Source organism: Podarcis erhardii (genome assembly GCF_964252035.2).
Source record: "Podarcis erhardii genome assembly, chromosome: 3".
In the NCBI taxonomy this organism is placed as follows: domain Eukaryota; kingdom Metazoa; phylum Chordata; class Lepidosauria; order Squamata; family Lacertidae; genus Podarcis; species Podarcis erhardii.
The window spans coordinates 58,614,708-58,631,315 of NC_138507.1; the positions used below are offsets into that span (position 1 = coordinate 58,614,708).

The 16,608-nt window shown below is 41.3% G+C and overlaps 1 protein-coding gene across 14 annotated transcripts in view; it reads right to left on the reverse strand.

Annotated features, from left to right (window-relative positions):
• Nucleotides 1–16,608, reverse strand: part of PTPRK (protein tyrosine phosphatase receptor type K) — a 341,149-nt gene that overhangs the window by 256,308 nt on the left and 68,233 nt on the right. The window lies entirely within an intron of this gene.

Consider the following 16,608-nt stretch of genomic DNA (forward strand, 5'->3'; position numbering starts at 1 on the left):
ATTGAGCATGTGAAATGGTGAAAGATGGATGGGACAAATTGAGTAAGAACTGAGGAGAGACTGCAAAGTAAGGTACTACAAACACTGAATTAAACTTGACATTTAGCAAAATCCACAATGAAAGAGAACAAAATGCACTAATACTTGCATTGCCAGAGTTTTAATTTAATGTTATTGACTTACTACTATCGATCTATCAACAAACGGGAGGAAGATAGAGAGATACGATACAAACCTAAACACCAGTCAACAAGGCCCTAGATCTGAGGACTGCGTCTTTATACAGTTGCTGCTGTTAAGGTAAAATGAATGCCAAGGAAATTCGAAATTCAGCCCATTGTGGGAAGAGGGGAAAGAACTGGCTTTGAAGGGGAGGAATGGTTTTATTTTTGCAATTCAGTGTAGATTCAGATGTTTTGCTTCAAGAAAAGCTGAAGAACCCAGAAAGCATGGAAGGGCGAATTAAAGTTCTGCTAGAAGAACTACAGCAGGGATGGAGAAGCAGAGATGGTAGCCATATGTTGTTGGACTGCAACATCAACCTCACACCAACATGATGGGCAAACATTCCCCATTCCTGAAATACAGTACTGAATAGGTCTTGCTCCAGAAACATGTATACTGCAAGGAGGGAAGTTATATGAAAAAACAGGTGGCGTCCTGCCTCTTCTACAAGCAAAACTTGCTATGTTGTATTTAATATCAAATGAGAAGTTGTTGTTGTTGTTGTTGTTGTTGTTGTTTAGTCGTTTAGTTGTGTCCGACTCTTCGTGACCCCATGGACCAGAGCACGCCAGGCACTCCTGTCTTCCACTGCCTCCCGCAGTTTGGTCAGACTCATGTTTGTAGCTTCAAGAGCACTGTCCAACCATCTCATCCTCTGTCATCCTCTTCTTCTTGTGCCCTCAATCTTTCCCAACATCAGGGTCTTTTCCAGGGAGTCTTTCCTTCTCATGAGGTGGCCAAAGTATTGGAGCCTCAGCTTCACAATGTGTCCTTCCAGTGAGCACTCAGGGCTGATTTCCTGAAGAATGGATACGTTTGATCTTCTTGCAGTCCATGGGACTCTCAAGAGTCTCCTCCAGCACCATAATTCAAAAGCATCAATTCTTCAGCGATCAGCCTTCTTCATGGTCCAGCTCTCACTTCCATACATCACTACTGGGAAAACCATGGCTTTAACTATATGGACCTTTGTTGGTAAGGTGATGTCTCTGCTTTTTAATATGCTGTCTAGGTTTGCCATCACCTTTCTCCCAAGGAGCAGGCATCTTTTAACTTTGTGACTGCTGTCACCATCTGCAGTGATCATGGAGCCCAAGAAAGTAAAATCTCTCACTGCCTCCATTTCTTCCCCTTCTATTTGCCAGGAGGTGATGGGACCAGTGGCCATGATCTTCATTTTTTTGATGTTGAGCTTCAGACCATATTTTGCGCCCTCCTCTTTCACCCTCATTAAAAGGTTCTTTAATTCCTCCTCACTTTCTGCCATCAAGGTTGTGTCATCTGCATATCTGAGGTTGTTGATATTTCTTCCGGCAATCTTAATTCCGGCTTGGGATTCATCCAGCCCAGCCTTTCGCATGATGAAAGGAGTTTTTCGCAAAACTCCATGGACAAAGTGAGAAGTAGGCAATCTTAATTACAGAATGGAGACATTATGAAGAAAAGTGTGTGGAATGAGAGGTTGTGCTTTTTTATGAAAAATAACTAAGCAAAGATGAGCACAAAGACCTTTTTTCAAAGTCAAAGGTAATAAACCTTCATTTTAGTCTTAAGGAAAGGCAACAGATATTCCCTTCCTCAGGAGGAGGAAGATTAAAAATGGGGAGAGGTTGCAGCTCAATAGAAGAGCACATGCTTTGCATGTAAAAAGTGCCTACTTAGATCTGTAGCATCTTAAATTAAAAATGATCAGGCAACAGGTGATGGGAAGGACCTTTGTTTGATTCTTTGGAAAGTCATAGCCAGCTTGAGACAATACTGAGTCTGATAGATAAACAGTCTAATATAGTGTAAAGAATGTGTATCAGCTCCATGTGGGAGCCAATTTGTTGTTTAGTCGTTTAGTCATGTCCAACTCTTCGTGACCCCCTGGACCAGAGCATGCCAGGCACTCCTGTCTTCCACTGCCTCCCGCAAATAACAAGGCAAAATTGGGTGATTTTGGAGGTTCCCTCCCTTCCAGAGGAAAAGCACAATGGCAGTGACATTGAGGCCACAGTTGAATCAGACTCCCCACAAAGGCTTGAACAATATCTCTTTGTTTCTGTGCTTCCTGTATACCTGAAGGAGCATTTCCACCCCCATTGTTTAGCCCAGACACTGAGATCCAGCACAGAGGAGCTTCTGGCGGTTCCCTCATTGCGAGAAGTGAGGTTACAGGGAACCAGACAGAGGGCCTTCTCGGTAGTGGTGCCCGCCCTGTGGAACGCCCTCCCTTCAGATGTGAAGGAAATAAGCAGCTATCTTCTTTTTAAAAGACATCTGAAGGCAGCCCTGTTTAGGGAAGTTTTTAATATTTAATGCTGTATTGTTTTTAACACTTGATTGGAAGCCGCCCAGAGTGGCTGGGGAAATTCAGCCAGATGGGCGGTTTATAAATAATAAATTATTATTATTATTATTATTATTATTATTATTATTATTATTATTATTATTATTATACTTTTCTTCCTGTATATCTCTAGGTTTCTCTAGGTCAGGGATGTCCAACCAGTAGATCATGATCTATCTGTAGATCCACAGCTGGTCCTGGTAGATCGCAGGATCCTTATCGTGTACAAAAGGTTACTGTGAAAAAGGTAAAAAAACTCTGTGCAGTCCTCCCCCAAAAGAGCTCAACAACACTGGGCAATCCACACCCACCCCACACACGCTCCTTCTCCCTCCAATGACAAAGGGTAGATCACTGCCAGTTTTTTTATACTGGGAGTAGATCACAGTCTCTTGGGAATTGGACATGCCTGCTCTAGTTCTATTGGCTTTGCAAGAGCTGAAGCTGTCCAAAATGTTGTCTGCAGAGCTCTGGATTGTTTTTGTTTTGGTAACATTTTAAAAAGTTGAAAGTGTCTTGCATGGTTTTTATAGGAGGGAAAAGAGAACAAAAGCATCAAACAGCCCAAGGCTGTCTTTTGCATAGTCTGAAAATGGAAACTACCATCTAATTCCCACATAAGCAATATGAGCTAGATGGGACCATTGGTCTGACTCAAAACATGGCAGTTTCCAATGATCCTATTCCTGATTTTCAATACCTTTATTACAATGATCAGTTTGACAGGTTCAAATTTGTCACTATGTCCTGACAAGACCACTGTTATTTGGTGCATTTCCCATTTTCATCCCAAAATGTGTGTCTGCGTGCCCTTAAAAGAACTTTTAACAGATGAGAAGCCATGCATTTCACAACACCATGTATTAACTGGCTACTATTTTAGAGGCTACAAACTGCCAACCTTCTTATGTAGCAATACTGATACAAAAGTGCTAAAATGCAGCTAAAAGCTATCCCAGTAGGAAACCATAATGTTACACCAAATTACATCAGCACCAACTGAGAGTTCAACTATGAGTAATCTCAGCTGCTTTATATATCCAGGTTTATAGGCACACACTCTTTAAGGTTTAAACCATGCACATTTTCCATTACTGTGCACTATATTAATAAAGTATACAAAAGGAATGCCACCACTGTCTGCACAAAACGGTAACATTGATCAAAAGGTCTATTAATACCACAAAAGTTCAAAAACCTTATAAATGCATGCACTGCTAGCATAACACCATGCTGGAAGCATTGCTGGGGGGCAATCTATAATTTTTTAAGGGAAAAATACAGAATTGTATCATGCAGTTTTGTTTCTACTAGGTTCAATAAGAGGCTTGCCCACTCTTCATATATAGATTTATTCATTAGCATTATGTAGGGTTGCCATATTTCATACAGTGAAAATCTGGACAGAAAAGTTGTTGAGCTGTTTTTTTTGGGGGGGGGTGCAAAGTTGTTGTTGTTGTTTTAGTTTTACCATTTTTGAGCTCTTTGTATGCCAACCCTACATTATGGAACTTCCACAAGAAACTAATTGTTTGCAACAACCAAACCTAGACTATGACCATATTATAGACTTCTAGTAGGCATCTTTATGCAGTGGCTATCAATTAATTACTGAAAACAATATAATAATAATAATAATAATAATAATAATAATAATAATAATAATAATAATAATAATTTATAAACTGCTTAATAGCCAAAATGGCTTCAGAGTGGTTTACAGTTCTAAACCAGTTATAAAAATATGTCCAAACATTATTAAAACACACAATAAAACAATTTCATCAAAACATTACAAACATCCAGAATTAAAAAGTACAATAAATTTAAGCTCACTAAAACAGCATAATTACCGTATTTTTCGCCCTATAGGACACACCGTCCCATAAGGCGCACCTAGTTTTTTTTTGGGGGGGGGGAAATAAAGGCAAAAAAAATATTCCCCCCCCCCAGGTGCGGGGCTGGGGCGGGGGAGGCCCGAACTTCCCCCGCCCCAGCCCCCAAACAGGCAGCTCTCTGCAAGCCATGGGAGCCCAGCGTTGGCTCCCGCTGCTTGCGGAGAGGTCCGCGAAGCCTGGACGCGCTGAACTCAGTGCGCGCAGGCTTCTGCATGCAGGCGACCCCTCTCGCTCTCCAGGCTTCAGCGAAAGCCTGCATTCGCCCCATAGGACGCACACACATTTCCCCTTCATTTTTGGAGGGGAAAAAGTGCGTCCTATAGGGCGAAAAATACGGTAAACAATTAAATGGGCAATTAAAGCTTATTAAGTCAAGAGGTGCAGGTCAGGAGATTTCAAGTGTATTAATACTTAAAATGTGGTCAAATTAAATCATATATTATGCAATAAATAACCTTTTCAACCAAACTGAATTGCCAACATCACTGGAGAAGGACCATTGCTTTGTAGTAGAACCTATGCCAAGGTCAAACCTTGGTATCTTCAGCTGAAAAAAGATCAAACAGGAGGTGATGGGAATCACCTTATCGTCAGAATCAGTCAGAGGCAGTAATATTGAGCTGGATGGACCAGTGATCTTTCTCAGCATGTCAGCTTTGTATGGTCACTTTAAGCAATAATATTGTGGGAAACAAGCACACTAAATGTATAAAATTCTGCATCAGAGTTTGATGCCTATCCTGAAATAATTTATTCTATACATCAACTGTGGGGTGCGGGTGGCGCTGTGGTCTAAACGGCTTGCCGATCAGAAGGTCAGCAGTTCGAATCCCTGCAACGGGGTGAGTTCCCGTTGCTCAGTCCCTGCTCCTGCCAACCTAGCAGTTCAAAAGCACATCAAAGTGCAAGTAGATAAATAGGTATTACTCCGCCGGGAAGGTAAACGGCGTTTCCGTGCGCTGCTCTGGTTTGCCAGAAGCGGCTTAGTCATGCTGGCCACATGAGCCGGAAGCTGTACACCGGCTCCCTCGGCCAATAAAGCGAGATGAGCGCCGCAACCCCAGAGTCGGTCACGACTGGACCTAATGGTCAGGGGTCCCTTTACCTTTATACATCAACTGAGTCACTGAAATATGATCATGTAATACCCAATGGCAGTAATCTTCTGCAGATTACATGACACAATGTTCATAACAGACCTGCTTTAATAAGTTGGCCATATTTTCATGGAAAGTGAAGGGACAGGTCACAAGTGGAAGTGACAGTAGCACTGCAGTTTACAAAACAAGTCCAACGAACTTTATAGTCAACCATTTGTATAACCTTTTTCCAAACCTGCTATTTTGGCCTGTACCCAACATAGCACTACATGGATGCTCCATCAGTGCAATGATTTCTGGTTACATAACATAACTTTCTCTCCCTCCTCTCCCCTGAGCCCCGCCCCCCCCCGAGTTCTAGGAGTTCCCACAACCCCCTGGAGCAGATTTGGGTAGGGTGCTGGCTGCACAGGGAGAGGAGAGTGGGGTGCTGATGAGGTGGCTTTAGTTGAATACTGCCCTTTGTCTTCATACAACATTACATGATTGATTGTTATGGCATAACCTTTGTTCAGGGCTTATATTAAACCACACACTTGGTACAAGTTCAGAAAAGTGTGTTGGACCAAAGCCTAAGTTCATATGCACACTAGGTTAAAAGCTTCCCCTTAAGGATGAAGTATTGCCACAACCATGGTATTTCTGAACATGCTCACCTGAAGCAAAACCTGAAGACGTTGAAGTTGAGGGTGGATGGGAATTTGGAAGTGAGTTAGAATCTGAAACACTCCTACCAGCTCAATCAGCTAAGATGTCACTCCATATTTAACAGAAGAAGTGGCAGATACTGACATGCATTTATCATCAAGATCAATCAACTCTTTTGGGGGGGGGAGAGAATTCACTCCTTAGGAAATAATGGAGAAATTCAAAACAACTGGATGTTGTTTAGTAGCAAACAGAACTTTAATATCTCTGACAACACTGGACTGATTTTCTAAAGCATCTAAAATCAGTTCTATTTCCACCCGAGTGAAGTCTTTTATATATTAGGCATTTATGTATCACTTTAGACTGTCAAACAAAAACAAAGAGCACTGTTTTCTACTCAGCTGATTGCTATGTCAGAGCAACTGTCAAGGATGGCAGATTACAGAATGGAAAGGGGGGAGGCAAGGAAACGTACCAGGAAACAACATTAAAGCCTCTGAAAAGTTATAACACTATTCTCACTGAGGGACCTTTTTAATCAGCATCTGTCATGACAAAACTTAATGTTCAAATCTTGCCTGCTTTAAGATTATAATAGTGCTAGAACCATTCTGCTGCAAAACCTTCCACTGCTATAGAAAGTTAAATTGATAAAATGAAGAGTGGTATTCCTTTAAGCAATGTTATCATTGTCTGCTGTCACAATACCAAATTGACATACTGCTTTAACACACATGCCTTAAGGGCAGCCATTACCCTTTTTAATGGCTTAAGTGCCCTCAAGTATATAAATGTAAAAGTACCAATGGATCTCACATGGACTCGTTTGGAAGATTAATGTTCCTAATTGCTGTCCTTCAAAGCCCCTATTAATTTTAGGAATCTAAATCCTGATTAGTGCTAACTAGTGGCGACAGTGCACAAGCAACTTCAGAGTTTGCCATTTACTGCTTGCAAAAAAACAGCCAAGCCAGTAACGGTAAATTTCCACTGTGCACAGCAATGGAATGCACACTGGGTTTTTAATTCAGTTTTTAATTCAAGTGGTTACAAACTGAACTCAAAGTAAATTTGTATTTGGGTGTTTTGACCCATCTTGTAAATGTATTGATACAGATTGAGACTGACACCTAGCATTTCCAGGTTCGTGCCCATTCTGCTGACTTGTATCACGGCTTCAGGGAAGGGACAATGGCTCCTGGTAGAGCATATGCTTTACATGCAAGAAGTCCCAGGTTCAGTCCTTCTAGGATCACTAGTTAAAAGGGTCTCAAGAAGCAGGTAATGGGAAAGGCTTGTGAGAATGGCTGCTAATCAGACAATACAAGGCTAGATGAATGAAACAGTCTGGCCTGGTTTAAGGCAGTTCCCTATGTTTTGTGTCATGGCCACAACTGATGTACCACAACTGGGTGAAAGGGTCTCTGCCATGGGTGTCTATTTTGCATAGTATTGTACTGTACTGTTTTTAAAAACAAGTGTCTACTTTTTTAAAAAAACACACACCCTGTTTTTATTGTATGCTGCCTTGAGTGAAAGGCAGTTCATGGATGAATACGACTACTTCACAAGAACATTCAAAACTGCCACATAAAACTTACTGTAACTCCTTGACTTCAAAACAGAATATATTCAAGAGGTCAAAGGCTCTGTGGTGCTCTCTCAAAAGCCATTGAGGATGAAACGGAAGTATCTGTAGATCACACAAGCGCACTGGGCTCACGACTTACTTCCTCCACCCTCAGAAGTGTAGGGGATGGTGGCCTAGGCTTTCTTGGTAGCAGCCCTTAAACTGTGGAATTCCGTGCCCATGGGGGTATGTTTAACATCTTCATTGTACAACTTCCACTGTATGCTGAAGATGCAGCCTTTTACTCTGTTGTGTGGGACTCACCACTTTTGCGGTAGCTATACTGTTCTGTTGTGTCTGCATTATGTTCAGAAAACATAATGATATGATGGTTTATTGCAATATTAAGAATATGTGGCATGTATCTCATACTACACAGTCAGCAAAGTCTAGTTCCCCCTCCAAATAAATTTCAATACAAATTATAGAAGCATTAAGTATATGAAAGTATAATTAAGAACAATGAATCAGCATAGTCTGTTATATGTTTTAAATGTCACTAGTGCACATATATTCCCAAGGGTGGTAGGTTAAGAGGATAATAAGAAACCACTCTTCCCTGTGGTTAAAGCACACAGTTTTTATTCATCAACATGGGCAAAGGTCCATCATAATGTATCATTTTACTACTGTAGACAGTACCCCCCTTTGTCTGTACATTTGGCTGCCATGTGAAGGGTCTCTATACACATAATGCTCCTCCATGTGAGCAACTATAGCTCTTTCAATACAGCAAATGAACACACAGTAGGTGGCAGGGGTGCCCTCTATGTGGGGCCATGGGAGCTGAGCTCCAACCCCTTAATCTCAATGAATGGGCAGACCCTCTCTCACACACACATCACACACACACACCGCAGGGCATCAGCACAACATGTCAGCATGCTCTGCGGCATGCGTGAGTGATGTCATCACGCCACGGGGTGTGTGCACCTGACATGCTGATGTCACACGGTCCCTCAATCGCAGGGGCAAGGGGGCACGCCTGGTGGGTGGGTGGGTGGGTGGATGGGTGTGGCCATTCTGCACAATGGTGGGGCAAGGCTAGCACATGCACCCATTCTTTCAAACATGGGATGGTGTTTAAAACCACTAATATAAAAAGCAATGTAAAAACAAATCAACTCACCTCTCATCTGAATACTTCACTAATATTTCCAAAGATCATTATCCTCCCTTAATGACATACCAAATAAATAAGAAACTGCCAAGACTCATTTCAAAATCCAGGCAGAATGCCAGCTAATCAGGAACTAACACTACAAATTAGATATGACATGGTATATCTGGTGCATATTTCCATTCAAGCCAAAGTCATTTCTTCATCCATAGCTGAGGTTAAAAATAACCCTGATATTTAGGAAAAACTGAATGTTACTAAAACTGATGCAAATTAAACTCATTGTGAAGTGTACTAATCGAGACTAATCTGAGGGGAGCAATTGATATCATCATCATCATCATCATCATCATGTAGCCTGGAAATAGGAAAGAACCTGATTCAACAAGTAGGAATACATACCAGCCAAATTCAGGAGAAAACCAGAGACCTATACAGTCATCTGAAAAAACAGCAAACAGAACACTACAGAAAATTACACCTCTCTTTGGACTCCTTGAAATCTGATTCTCTACTTCCTTTCTAGCTTGAGCTTCCAAAAGCATGAGATGCTGCATTTCCCCATCTGCTCTACCATCTAAGGGCAAAATCTTCTCTCATGGTGGAAGAGCTTCCTGCCAGCATATCAGTTTGCAAAGGATCAAGTAGCGCTGTCATCTCCTCTGCACATTCAGTGCAGGTCAGAGGTCAGAGGCGCCACAAGATCAGGGCTCCTAGTCTCATGGAAAAACCTATAAACTGAGCATACAGAGATCAAGGGAGCTCAAGAGTGGGACACGGCCCCACTCATTATAGCACAAAACTTGTGGGTGGGAAGAAGGGAAAAGGGTAATGTAAACAGGATGGGAATGGCTCATTCCACACTTTACCTGATAAAACAAACCCAGGAGGAATACAGAGAGATCTGGAACTGAGAGTTGCCACTGAACAGCAATATGTACAGTAGTGATGGAGGCAACATGGAAATAGAGGTAATCACCCAAATGGGAAATTCCATTTTGTTCTTTACTACAAAGAAGTAGTGCTGAAAGGAACACCTGAGAAAGCAAGTACAATCCAGAGCAAATTCTGCACATTAAAATTGTATAATCCTTTGTGCAGACTGCACCAGTAGCCACTCCATGCACAGGACAGGTTAACTGGTTAGGTTGTACATGAGTGCTACATAGTTTGCAGGTACAGTGGTACCTTGGTTCTCAAATGGCTTAGCTGTCGAACAAATTGGCTCCTGAATGCCGCAAACCTGGAAGTAAGTGTTCCAGTTTGCGAATGTTTTTTGGAAGCCAAATGTTGGACGCAGTTTCCGCTTGAGTGCAGGAAACTCCTGCAGCCAATCAGAATCTGTGCCCTGGTTTTTGAACAGTTTCGGGAGTCGAACAGACTCCCGGAATGGATTAAGTTCAAGAACCAAGGTACCAAGGTATAGGAAAGAAAAAGGAAAGGGTGGCACAAAGCAGTGGTTGTTTACATTTGTCAGATACAATTTTCAGAGACAGGTGCCAAATGAGCCTTATTATCATTTTTAATGAGAATACTATTAGACATTGAAGGACAAATTGCAAGGGCTAGAGTTGTATACAGAACAATACTCAAATAACGGTTATAATGGAATTGCTCAGCCACCCCAAAATGAGCCTTCAAAAGTCTTGCAATATTTTCCAAACAATGAGGGTGCATGTGGGATAGACATGCACCCACTATTTCCACAATGCATGGAACATTCCCAAGCGACAGGGGAAAGCGACATGCCAGGTGGCCGGAAACTGCAGCAAACATAAAGCTACCATTGTCTATTACCAAGCGTCTGGATTAATGCATCAAGTGCAACCTGAATCTTTCCCCTTTCAAGTAATTCTCTAGTTGACTGAATGCAAAAATGACATCAGATATTCTATGGAGTAAATAATGATAATCACTTCTAAGCCAATTTCACATTCAGTAACACCTTCAGTGATCTCGGGAAATACCAGTGTGGTGTCAAAGGGTTGCAGAAAGTGCTTTAGACAGGTTTGGCAAAACATCTTACTGTAGAAAAGCTCTGCTGCAACCTAATTAGCAGTGACAGAACAGAAATGAACTTGAATCTTCTGCAGCTTACCTGTCATTTGAGACTCACATCCTCATGAATACTGGACTGAGGATGAAAGGGAGCAATATTCTGCATAGCACAAATAGGCAAGATGGTCTTAGTTTTACCACACAACTTACAAATCCTATTTAATCAATGCCTATTTGTTTCTATTTCAAGATGCTCAGAAGAGAATATGACTGTTTTACAGGAAATTGATTGCTCTGGGGCCAATATTTAGCCTCCTTTTCTCATCAAAAGCTAGTTTTACTTGTAAGTTATTTCAAATTAATATAAAAAATTGTAACAGCAAATCATGTTGCATTTCAGACATGGGAGTTCAGTCATGATTGCTCAAGTTACACTGCCTTTGATAAATAGTTCACTTTGCTTATTCAAAAATGATCAAACCATTCTTTTTCCTGAAAAAATACTTGCTGTGATCCAATGTGTCCCATACACTTAGGCACACATGCATTAACCCCCTTTTTAAATGCCAACAATCTTTAGTACCAAGCCACTGAACAGGGGGACTTTTTCAGTGCATAGTTGGTGCAGCAGGCAACGCTCCTGCTCATGGCAGGCATCCGTAAAACCAAATGATGAATGTATTTCTGCTCTGTGACCCTGCTCCTTCAGAAAAAGTGCAACCCCATCCAGAGTAGGCTATCTACCTTCTTCTCAGTCTAGAGATCTACTTACTACTATCAAATTCTGCCTTATTAGATTGAGCATTAGTTTATTGGTCCTCATTGTTGTGACTACTAGTGATCCCAGCTCACTCAGAGATTCCACTGACTCTCTGGGATCCAAGGAGAAGAAGAGATAATAGAATATCTTTATAATGGCACTGAATCCCATTTTGTTGAATTACTGTTCCCAGTAGTTTCATGTACACATTACGTTAAAACAGAAAGCTGAGGAATTAGTATTTGTCACATGGGATGAAAGAGGATTACATCAGCACCATCTTCTGGACCTTACCTGTCAGAAAGGAATGCCTTTCTCAGGTAATCTTGCCAGGTGGTCTTGACCAGCCTTCCCCAACCTGGTATCCCCCAAATGTTGGACTACAATTCTCATCAGCCCCTGTCAGCACAACAGTGGCTATGCTTGCTGGTGCTGATGGAAGTTATAGTCCAAAGTATCTGGAAGACACCCCATTTCTCCCTCTCTTCAACCAGTGCACCAGAATAGCTTGTCCCTAAATCAGGCCAGGGAAAAAAGATCAAAATGCATAGAGAAAAATTATTCCAGGAGAGACTTCCTGTTTCTGGTCCATGTGATGAAGGAGGCTCTCTCTACATTGGAGGGAGGCGCAAGTGGCAGAGAGGAGAGCAAATGGGGCGAAAATCGCTCTCTGAAACCTCCTGGTGGTATGGGAGGACTAGGGGGCCTGCTGACGCCTCAATGCTCCCCTCCTCAGCAGATTGCGGGGGGGGGGGAGGAGGCGCTGGGTGCTAAGTCCACCACCATGATGCGGGGGATCACCCTTGTAATTTTCGGACTCAACTGGCATTAGGCAAGGGCGCTCAATGGAAAAGGTGCTTGACATCAGAACTGCGGGCTAAACGGCTGCAAAGGACTGAGGTTTGAAATCAGAAAGGATTCCAAACGTGTTGGGAAGTGGAAAATGGAGAGGGTGGCTTCTTTGTTATATTTTGAAGTCTCTTGGGTTATTTGGAGACTGCCTCCTGAAATAATGATTATTGAAATAATGATTAATGACTACAAGTAAGAATCTGAATCTGTGTATGGAATGTTTAAAGCAGAGGTCGGCAACCTTATCCGAGGATGGGCCGGTTGGAGGAGCACCTGTGCCCGTGTGCACACACCATCAACCCGGAAGCCAGTCCCCGCAGCACCGCAATGCACCACTAAGAGTGGGGGGCAGCGGGGGTGTGGCATCTGCCAGTTAGACAAGCCTCGTGGGCCGCTACTGGCCCATGGGCCTTTGGTTGCCAACCCCTGGTTTAAAGGATAAAAGAGGGGGTGAGCCTTTTGTTTATTGGAGGGTGTTTGAGAACTTCCCCTGAAAAGACTGTGGAAATTTGGATCTAGAAAATTTGAGATAAACTCTTGCTATTCTTGACAAGGCTAAAGTAAAATCTTGGTGTGGTGGCGCAAAGAGAATAGACTGTGAACAACATGGAGAGACTCGGCAACTCCAATTGAGAGGCAGCGCAGACCCTTGAGTATGCTGATGGAAGAAAGCAGGAAGGGAAGGTGGTCCCAGACTCTCTGCAGGATGGTACTGAGAGAAATACCTCCCCCCCCCCCACACACCTCTGCGTTGATGAGATTTAAAGGAGAAGAAAATGGAGAGATCTTGGAACTTGCTGCGAACAAAGGCAAGGACTGTCGCTTTCGGACAACAATGTACATCTTGGAGTTTTATGGGATGGAAATGCCAAGCTGGGGAAGAGGAGGGACAACCAGAGTTAACCTTGAGATACCAGCTATGCCAGGGGTGTCAAAACTTTTTTCAAAGAGAGCCCGATTTGATGAAGTGAACATGCGTGAGGTTTTTTAGGATTGGAGTTGTTGAGCTTTTCTTATGATTTTACCCCAGGACATTTACTGCCACGGGGGCCGGATTAAATCGACCAGCACCCCCCTAAATGGACATGCCTGAGCTATGCACTGAACAACAACCATAATAGTACTGCAGGCACCCAGAAAGGAATGCCACTCAAGGTCATCTTTGGGAATGAAGACGTTTGATATAAATGGCAGAGAATAAGGCCAATGAAGATTTACCTTTTATATATGAAGGTTATATATCAGAACTGTTTCGATTAATGTCTGCAGGAGACTTTGTGAATATTTAAGTTATAATTAGAAAAATCTTAATAATTACTCATAAAGGAAACAGCTTATAAGAAGTAAATAAGGAGGCCAGATACAGGATAAAGGAAGTCTTTTATTTGGTTGTTTGTATTGTTGTATGTTATGCCTATTGTATGTTATGTTCACGTTTCATAAGGGTGGATTTCTGTATTGGGGAGTGGGGGTTTATGTTATGTTGTAAATAAAATTTCCAATAAAAATTTATATATATATAAAAAGAACTGTCATACACAGAACAAAAGGAAAATAAGTATTATATTCTCACTTGAAGTTTTACAGAAGTATGTAAATGCTTTAAATAATTTTTCAACACAAATGGAAACTGCTAAGAATACAGCTGGCAATAAAGGGATAATTTGGGGTAATAAGTTGTAACTGGAGATAATGTAAAATACACAGTAATATTAGAAGCTAAGGTTTCATCAACAATGGTAAGTGGGAAGTCATTTAATTAAAACTGTATTAATTTGGTATTAATTTATAATAATCTGCGATGACTGGATTGAAATTTGGAACATCAATAAAAATAATTGGCAAAAAGAAAGAAAGAAAGAAAAATTACTCCAGGAGAACCTAGAGATCACATAGGCCCTTGAAGGAATCTTATTTTGCAGGAAATATTAGAAGGGAGTTGTTGGCAAGCAATTTTGTTCACCTAAACTAGTGAAGGAAAATCCGTGGGGAAAGGAAGGAAACATGAGACTTTTCAGTTTTCGTTCATCTAAGGAAGAAAGGTAAATTATTTCAGCGGTCAGAGAGTGGCCTGGAGCTTATACCACTTGTCACTACGTATAGCCAAGAAATACTTCCCTACAGACTGCAGATTGCCTCCGAACATGGATCATGCAACACTAAGCTACTTAGCTGTACTAAACTGTACATGCCAACAGGACAGCACCGCAAAACAGAAACAAACCCAGTAAAATTCAGAAGATAGATTAATCCAAATGAGAAGAAGAAATATTGATTCTACTCCATTTTGAGCACAGAGTTCTTTTTCAGGCAACAAGGAAAAGTAGACATATTAGATTGCCTCAAATCATGAATCTCCAGCACAAGTTACTTTTCAAGCTTTACTAGGCTGAACAGCACCATGAGAAAGCATAGACAACAATATATAGAAATATATTAAGGGGGAAAGCCTTCATAAACAGCAGTAATCTCCAAACAATAAAAGCCGCTTAAGACCATATAAAAATCAATATTTCATAACTGGCACATAACACATTGGAAATACAGCACAACATAAGAATGCTAACTTCAATCACCAATGGATTTAAACCTATAATACCTTATTTGCACTAGATAGCCATTGAATAACATATATGCAGTTAAGCGAAACCTATAAAAACTGTTTGGAAAATGCTTTGTTAAAAGCATTTTTAAAGATACATTGAATTTTCCATAAGGCTCACCATTGCCATCTAGTGTCACATGGTATATTGCACTTCAAACATACTTAAAATGTTTTATTTGCAGCTGTATAGCTGAGTCCTTACTCTTTTTGCAACTTTGTATGGGTGTTGAATGAACATTTCAGCATTCTTAACACTGAAGAGTTAAACCCTGTATTGTTCAACACATGTAGGTGTTTCTTTTTATATTATATGAAACTGCTATTGCTTCCCAATGGCCCAGAATGCAAGGAGAAGAAGCCAAAGGCTTTCATGTAGTGGCTGGTGTGTTAGCAGTTATTAAGCCTCAAAATTAGCTTTTGCCCACTACCAACACGCATATCTACCCTTCTGGTTTTCAAACACTATACAAGTAAGAATTTCAGCACTAAGCATTCAGTAATATTGCTAAATCTGGCACACACAAAAATAGCTGGCAGGTAACCTATGGAAGACAAGCTGCAATACTTGGTAGAAATTTACTTGCAGGGTATGGTAACCATGCATAACCAAGCTACCTAACACCAGATTACATGGTCATTAGTTCATCAAGCTCTGTGCTGCCCCACACAAATCAGAAGCAGCTCTCCCAAGATTTCAGATGAAATGTGGTATCGCAAGCATCACTATTTTCATCATTGGGGTGTATTTAAATAGTTGACTCCCCTCCCGACTCACGAGGCAATGGGGAATGCCTACAAGAAGTTTGTGCATCCTAGGAGGGCAAGTCGTAGGAAGGATGATAAATCGAAAGCCTTCTTATGCCAAATTTCCAAGTTCAAATCCTTTTGTAAAATCTCAGTGTTGCCCATTACGCTTATCAGTACTGCCTCTGTAGAGCCCCAAAGAATCTGTGGGCATATTGTACAAAACCAAGCACATTGCTTTTAATATATCTTAAACTTCCATTTCAGAAGGCATTATTCCTATATAAGTCATACCGTTAACTGTTTGCAATGGGAGTCTGAGTGGCGGTTGGCTTTCCTTTATCCTTATATAGTGTAAGAGAACTTCAAAAAATCCTGCAAAGATTATACAATATCTTTCTGGTTAATGAAACCAATTCATATGCAGTTTTTACTATTCTCAGGTGTAGCAGCAGGGATCAGATAGACTTAATTAACGGATCTGTCACTGCTGCAACCCTATCTCAGGTACCTTAAAGAAATCACTTAGCATCTGAACAGTTCTACAATACTGTAAGGAGCGGTGAAAATAAGATTTCTAAAACACACAAAACCGCCTTATCTTGAAACACACCTGAGACCAGGGCTATTTGCTCTTTCTGGCATACAGCTTGTGGGGATGCCTGGGAAGAAACTGGCTCAGAGCCAAAGGGA